The following is an 8522-nucleotide window of genomic DNA, read 5'->3' as shown; positions in this document are numbered from 1 at the left end:
CACAATTCCCACCACAAGAACTTTGTATCCCATTCCCTACCCTGATAGCTTTCCTGTTCTTTAACCTCTGGGAGTATGGGCCCAGGGTCATTATGGGGTGCAGAAGGTGGAAGGTCTGACTTATATAATTGCTTCTCCGCTGAATATGGGCATTGACAGGTTGATCCATACTTCTAGCCTATCTCTCTCTCTTTCCCTAGTGGAACAGGGTTCTGGGGAAGCAAGGGTCCGGGACTTTTAATAATTATCATGAACCTTAATTTTTCTTTGTAAATGTTTTACCATCCTTTGGTTGCATTTATATATTAGTGTGACATTTAATTAGTGGAATGGTTTAAGTGCATCTTTCAGGTCTCTGTATTATATTATTTACAATATGTACGTATTTATTTTTGTATATTCTTTAGAAAGACAGAAAATCTGAGAGTGAGAGAGAGAGACAAAGAGTGACAGAGAGAAACCCTATGGCATGAAGTTTCCATTAAAGTTGTGGGAAGTCAGGTTGAACATAGTTCACTCACTGCAAAGCAGCACATTATTTCACAGGCATTACAATTTATGTTTATTATTGGGTATTTTGTGGTGATAACTAAAGACTGAATGACATAGTATAGGGAATTTATTTATTATGATGAATTTATCCACTCATACAAGTAATTATCAGAGAATTTTGTCTGCTTTAAGAAGTACTTAACACTTTCATACTTGTAATTACATTTTTACTGACTCCTTATATTGTACCGGAAAGAGTTTTCTCTTAATGTATTTTAAATATGTGGGCTCAGGGTTGTTATGTACAGAGGAAAACATTAGGAACAAAGCTTGCATGATTTTGGATTCAGTAGTGAATTTTAACTGAAAATAAATTTGGTTCAAGAACAAGAGATAAATATGCTTCATACTTAGAGACCTGAAAAGAAGTTTGGAAACCAGAGAAGTCATGCATCTATATGTGGCTGTCAAGCCAGTTATCAGAATGTTGCCCTACAGCTTAAGTATCAAGATATAGTTAATTTAAGTATCTACTTACATTTGATGGTGAGGTCTGAATGGTGACGAGATTAAACTAGTAATTAAAATGCCATGCTTAAGTCCTGTGTCTATCCATGAAATTTTCTCATATAGAATGTACTATCTGCTAGTAAACTAACATGATGTATGAAATATCTGTTGTCAGAGATTGGTGTGACATATTAATACATTGTGAAAAGTGAAATAAGACCTAGAATTTGACTGGGCTTAAGTTTTTTTTTTCTTTTTTCTACTAGGGTTGTCACTGGGCCCCAGGGCTAGAAGGGCTAGAAAGATAAATCCACCACTCCCAACTGCCATATTTTTCCTTTTTTTTTTTTCTATTTTATTTTATATGGCAGAGAGAAATAGAGAGGGATGGGGGAGGGAAAGAGACACCTACAGATCTGCTTCACTGCACCTGAAGTGTCCTGCCTACAGATGACGAGCAGGGGCTCCACTGTCTAGCCCCTGAAGGAGTTCTTTTTTTTTTTTTTTTTATACCACAGTGCAAGAAGGGAAACTGAAAACAGAAATAGACAATTCCTCAAGATAAGAAGACAGACAAAATGTAGTTGTAAAAGTCTGAAACAGCTGAAATTTGCAGAGAAGTAACCATGCAATGAAATAGCTTAAGAAACCAGTAGCTGAACTGTTTTGAGGTTTTGGTTGTTTAGTGGTATAAAGTGTAGCTATAGAAATATAAGCAAGAATGACTTACACTAGAAATTGAATATTTTTCAGTGCTCATATAGAACTGGGAATTATTTATATTTGCATTCAGCCAAGTAGAATACTGTTAAACATACTAAATCAAGCATCCAATAAGTTACTAAAAAAAATTAAACTATCAGATTTGGCCTACTGCCATGGCAGCAAGACAATTTATAGAAAATGGCCTAAAAATAATACAGATTATGGGGTGGGAAGTTGTAGATTATACTTCAGAGTAACATTATCAAAACAATAAAGGTACTCAAAGATACAGAAATAAAAGAACATGATCTGGGGATAAGTGGAATATAATAAGAACAAAGATAATTTTCCAAAGGAAGATTAATAGATAAAAAATTTTTTAAATTACTGGGGTGAAAATAATGTAATATTGTGAATGAAAAAGGAAATGAAAAAGAACTAGAGAACTAATTAGAGGGAAAAGTATTCAGGTCAAAAGATAGAGATACAAAAAATAACTTCAAGGAAAGTGAGCAGACTCTTCATTATCTTTCAAACATTATCATAAAGGATAGCATATATGTAATTGGAGTTCTATATGAAGAATGATGAGAAGTAAAGGCAGAAACAATTTGAATGAAAAAGGGCAGGAACAGCCATTCTCATCTCAGACACAATAGATTTTAAATTAAATAAAGTAACAAAAGATAGGCAAAGACATTACATAATGATTAGAGGATCAGTCAGCCATGAAGACTGAACAATTATTAACATCTATACACCCAATGAGGGACCATCTAAATATGCCAAGCACTTACTGAAAGAATTTCAAAAATACATCAATAGTAATACAATAATAGTGGGAGACTTCAATACCCCACTCTCACACTTAGACAGATCAACAAAGCAGAGAACCAACAAAGATACAAGAGATTGAATGAAGAGATTGACAGACTTGACCTCTTGGACTTTTTCAGAGTCCTTCACCCCAAAAAACTGGAATACACCTTCTTTTCAGATCCACATAACACATACTCAAGGATAGACCACATGTTAGGCCACAAAGACAGCATCAATAAATTCAAGAACATCGAAATCATCCCAAATATCTTCTCAGACCACAAGGAGTAAAACTAATATTTAACAACAAACGGAAAATTATTAAAAGACCAGAATTTGGAAACTAAACAACATACTCCTTAAGAACCCCTGGGTCAGAGATTCACTCAAGCAGGAAATTCAAATGTTGCTGGAAAAAATGAAAATGAAGACACACCCTATCAAAATATTTGGGACACAGCTAAAGGAGTACTGAGAGGGAAACTTATAGCCATAAAATCACATATTAAACACTAAGAAGAAGCTCAAATGAACGACCTTACTGCACACCTCAAGGACTTAAAGGAAGAGGAACAAAGGAACCCTAAAGCATACAGAAGGACATAAATCACTAAAGTTAGAGCAGAAATAAACAACATCGAAAATAAAAGAACCATACATAAGATCAATGAAGCCAAATGTTGGTTCATTGAAAGATTAAACAAAATTGACAAAACCCTAGCCAGACTCACCAAACAAAAAAGAGAATTAATAGAATTGTAATAGAATTGTAAATGATGGAGGAGATATCACAACTGACACCACAGAAATCCAGAGAATCCTGCGAAATTTCTATAAAGAACTATACGCCACCAAGCTAGAGAATCTGGAAGAAATAGAACAATTCCTAGAAGCATATGCCCTTCAAAAACTGAACCAAGAAGAACTACAAAATCTAAATGCACCAATCACAGACAAAGAAATTGAAACTGTTTTTAAGAACCTCCCCAACAACAAAAGTCCTGGACCAGATGGCTTCACAAACGAATTCTACAAAACTTTCAGGAAACAGCACCCATACTTCTTAAGCTTTTCCATAAGATTGAAGAAACAGGAATACTCCCTTCCACCTTCTATGAAGCCAACATCACCCTGATACCAAAAGCTGATAGGGACAGAACAAAAAAGGAACACTACAGACCAATATCTCTAATGAACATAGATGCCAAAATATTAAACAAGATCTTGGCCAACTGGATACAACAACATATCAAAAAGATTGTTCATCACTACCAAGTGGGATTCATGCCAGGAATGCAAGGCTGGTTCAACATCCATAAGTCAATCAATGTCATTCACCACATCAATAAAAGCAAAGCCAAAAACCACATGATTATCTCAATAGATGCAGAGAAAGCCTTTGACAAAATCCAACACCCATTCATGCTCAAAACTCTACAAAAATGGGAATAGATGGGAAATTCCTCAAGATAGTGGAGTCTATATATAGCAAACCTACAGCCAACATCATACTCAATGGACAGAAGCTGAAAGCATTCCCCCTCAGATCGGGGACTAGACAGGGCTGTCCACTGTCACCGTTACTCTTCAACATAGTATTGGAAGTTCTTGCCATAGCAATCAGGCAAGAGAAAGAAATCAAAGGGATACAGATTGGAAGGGAAGAAGTCAAGCTCTCACTATTTGCAGATGATATGATAGTATACATAGAAAAACCTAAAGAATCCAGCAGAAAATTACTGGAAGTTATTAGGCAATATAGCAAGGTATCAGGGTACAAAATCAATGTACAAAAATCAGTGGCATTTCTTTATGAAAACACTAAATCTGAAGAAGAAGACATCCAGAAATCACTCCCATTTACTGCTTCAGCAAAATCAATCAAATACCTAGGAATAAAGTTGACCAAAGAAGTAAAAGACTTGTATGCTGAAAACTATGAGTCGCTACTCAAGGAAATAGAAACTGATACCAAGAAATGGAAAGATATCCCATGCTCATGGATTGGAAGAATAAATATCATCAAAATGAATATTCTCCCCAGAGCCATATACAAATTTAATGCAATACCCATCAAAGTTCCACCAAGCTTCTTTAAGAGAATAGAACAAACACTACAATCATGTATCTGGAACCTGAAAACACCTAGAATTGCCAAAACAATCTTAAGGAAAAGTAACAGAAATGGAGGCATCACACTCCCAGACCTTAAACTATATTATAAAGCCATCATCATCAAAATAGCATGGTACTGGAACAAAAATAGGCACACAGACCAGTGGAACAGAATTGAAAGCCCAGAAATAAATCCCCACACCTATGGACATCTAATCTTTGATAAGGGGACCCAAAGGATTAAATGGAAAAAGGAGGCTCTCTTCAATAAATGGTGCTGGGAAAACTGGGTTGTAACATGCAGAAGAATGAAATTGAACCACTTTATCTCACCAGAAACAAAAATCAACTCCAAATGGATCAAAGACTTAGATGTCAGACCAGAAATAATCAAATACTTAGAGGAAAACATTGGTAAAACACTTTCCCACATACACCTCAAGGACATCTTTGATGAATCAAACCCAATTTGAAAGCAGAAACAAACCAATGGGACTACATCAAATTGAAAAGCTTCTGCACATCCAAAGAAACTATTAAACTAACAAAGAGACCCCTCACAGAATGGGAGAAGATCTTCACATGCCGTACATCAGACAAAAAACTAATCACCAAAATATATAAAGAGCTCAGGAAACTTAGCACCAAAAAAACAAATGACCCCATCCAGAAATAGGCAGAGAATATGAACAAAACATTCACTACAGAGGAGACCCAAAAGGCTAACAAACATATGAAAAACTGCTCTAGGTCACTGATTGTCAGAGAAATGCAAATTAAGACAACACTAAGATACCACCTCACTCCTGTAAGAATGGCATACATCAAAAAGGACAGCAGCAACAAATGCTGGAGAGGTTGTGGGGACAGAGGAACCCTTTTAATTATTGGTGGGAATGTAAATTGGTCTATCCTCTGTGGAGAGCAGTCTAGAACTCTCAGAAGGCTAGACATGGACCTTCCATATGATCCAGTAATTCCTCTCCTGGGGTTATACTCCAAGGACTCCATAACACCCAACCAAAAAGAGGTGTGTACTCCTATGTTCATAGCAGCACAATTCATAATAGCTAAAACCTGGAAGCAACCTAGGTGCCCAACAACAGATGAGTGGCTGAGAAAGCTGTGGTATATATACACAATGGATTACTATACAGTTATCAAGAACAATGAACCCACCTTCTCTGACCCATCTTGGACGGAGCTAGAAGGAATTATGTTAAGTGAGCTAAGTCAGAAAGATAAAGATGAGTATGGGATGATCCCACTCATCAACAGAAGTTGAGTAAGAAGAGCTGAAAGGGAAACTAAAAGCTGGACCTGACCAAATTGTGAGTAGGGCGCCAAAGTAAAAGCCCTGTGGTGAGGGGTAGACATGCAGCTTTCTGGGCCAGTGGGGGTGGGAGTGGGTGCGAAGGATGGGTCACAGTCTTTCGGTGGTGGGAATGGTGTTTATGTACACTCCTAGTAAAATGTAGTCATATAAATCACTAGTTAATTAATACTAGAGGGGGAAAATTAATTGTATGTCTCAAAATTTTTCAAAACACAAACTGAATCTTTTTAATATATAGGCTGTGTAATTGATATGCAGACTCTCTCAAAAGCCTAGACCAAGTAGATCAGAAGCAATCAATATCACAGCTATATACAAGATACTGGATACTGTACAGCAAGCCCTAACAAAAGGACTTTTGAAAGTTAACCCAATTACCAAATAATGTGATGATAACATTAACTTTCCATTGTCTTTTTGAAACCTAAGACAGTAGGAACCTCACATCTCCACTATAGAGCCTCTACTTCCCCCAGTCCTGGAACCCTTGGATAAGGCCCACTTTCCCGTATGCCTCTCCCAATCCTTATCAAATAATATTGCATCTGCCGATCACAACCTAACCAATGCAATGATGGCCACCTCAACATGCTTCACTTCAGACTGTGTTCAGAGACTTCACGTGTGGAATGACAACCCTTCAGCTTCATTACTTGGGTGAGACCTTTCCTTTCGTAGTATACTCTAATTCCATCTCAGGTGGTTCACTTTCTAACAAAGTTCCAAAACTTAGATATACACCAGTTTCTGTGAGAGAGAGAGAGCATATGTTCACACGTATCCATAAACTACTGCAAAATATATACATGAAAGCAGAAGTACACTAGAGTTTTCAGTGAGTATCCCCCTAACACTTCCTCTCCACTGTTCCAAGCTTGGGCCCATGATTGCTCAACAATTTGTTTGGCTTCGTATGTTAACTCTCTTTTCAGTCACCAGGTTCCAGATGCCATCAGGATGCTGGCCAGGCTTCCCTGGACTGAAGACCCCACCAATGTGTCCTGGAGCTCCGCTTCCCCAGAGACCCACCCTACTAGGGGAAGAGAGAGGCAGACTGGGAGTATGGACCGACCAGTCAACGCCCATGTTCAGTGGGGAAGCAATTACAGAAGCCATACCTTCTACCTTCTGCAACCCACAAAGACCCTGAGTCCATGCTCCCAGAGGGATAGAGATTGGGAAAGCTATCAGGGGACAGGGTGGAATATGGAGATTGGGTGGTGGGAACTATGTGGAGTTGTACCCCTCCTACCCTATGGTTTTGTTAATTAATCCTTTCTTAAATAAAAAAGAAAAATAAATAAATAAAATAAATAAAGAAAGAAAGAAATAATTTGAATGAGTAATCTTCCCAAATGTGACAGATACCATTAAGTCACATATCTAAAAGCAGGTACACAGATAAACTCAATGAATCTAATATAAGATAATCATAGACATAACTGTTGAAAAGGACATTTAAATTTTTTCCTAAAATCCATGGATAAAGAGAAATTTTAATTTAAGTGCAGTCAAAGAAAAACACAATGTAGGTAAGGAAATAAAGTTAAAAGTTTACAAAGACTTCTCATAAAAAGTAATGTGACTTAAATAATAGAAGGAAAGAATCTTCAAAGTGTTAAATGTAAAAACAAAACATACTAGGCTATACTTTTTCACACAGTATTAAGTCACACTAAATTAATGTTAAAAATCTTTGTAAATATTTTTCATAAATAAGAACTGACAGAATTAGCTGCATTGGATAAAAGTCTGTAAGTATATCCTGTTAGTCTAATGAAATATAGCAAGTAAGAATGATAATATTTCTGTTAGCCAAAGTTAACTTGAGGTCAGGGTCTATTATCAAAATTAAAGAAAGACATTTAATAACAAGGAAAGAAGTTCATTAAAAATACGAACAGAAGTTTTTAGAATGAAAGAACAAGTTGATTGAGAAAACATAATAATCATACAAGTTAATGTGTCTATTTATACAGCCATATGTGATGTAAATCTGGTAGAATTAATGTGTAAGCATATCCACAATTATAAAAACTTCAGCTTTATATTGCAGAATTTAACAGGGACAAAAAACGGGAGAAAACAAAGTAAAACTTGCATTGCATTTGATGTTTTGCACAAAAGCAAAAGACCGAGGAAGGGGGCTTTGCAGCCCTGGTGCATGATCTGTATAAAAGGTCCCAAATTAAGGATGAGAATGTTTTGCAGACAGCTGTCATGGGGGAGTAAGAAATTGTATCCATGTGTCAATAACTTTACTGTGGATCATTAACCTCCAATAAAATGATAAAAGAAAAAACATCAGCATTCCACTGCTACTACTTTTGTTCAGATGAAATAGTCTGAAGATATTAAGATGTTCAATAGCCACATGAAAAATTGCTCAGTCACAGGTCAGAGAAATGCAAATCAAGACAACAATGAGATACAATTCTACTCCTATAAGAATGACATCAAAAATGCAGAAACAGTAATTGCTGGCTGGTATATGGAAAGAAGGGAACTCTTCTTCACTGTAAGTGGGAATGGAAAAGTTTGGAGA

Source organism: Erinaceus europaeus, chromosome 2 (genome assembly GCF_950295315.1).
Source record: "Erinaceus europaeus chromosome 2, mEriEur2.1, whole genome shotgun sequence".
Lineage (NCBI taxonomy): Eukaryota > Metazoa > Chordata > Mammalia > Eulipotyphla > Erinaceidae > Erinaceus > Erinaceus europaeus.
Note: the sequence above shows the minus strand (reverse complement) of the source record.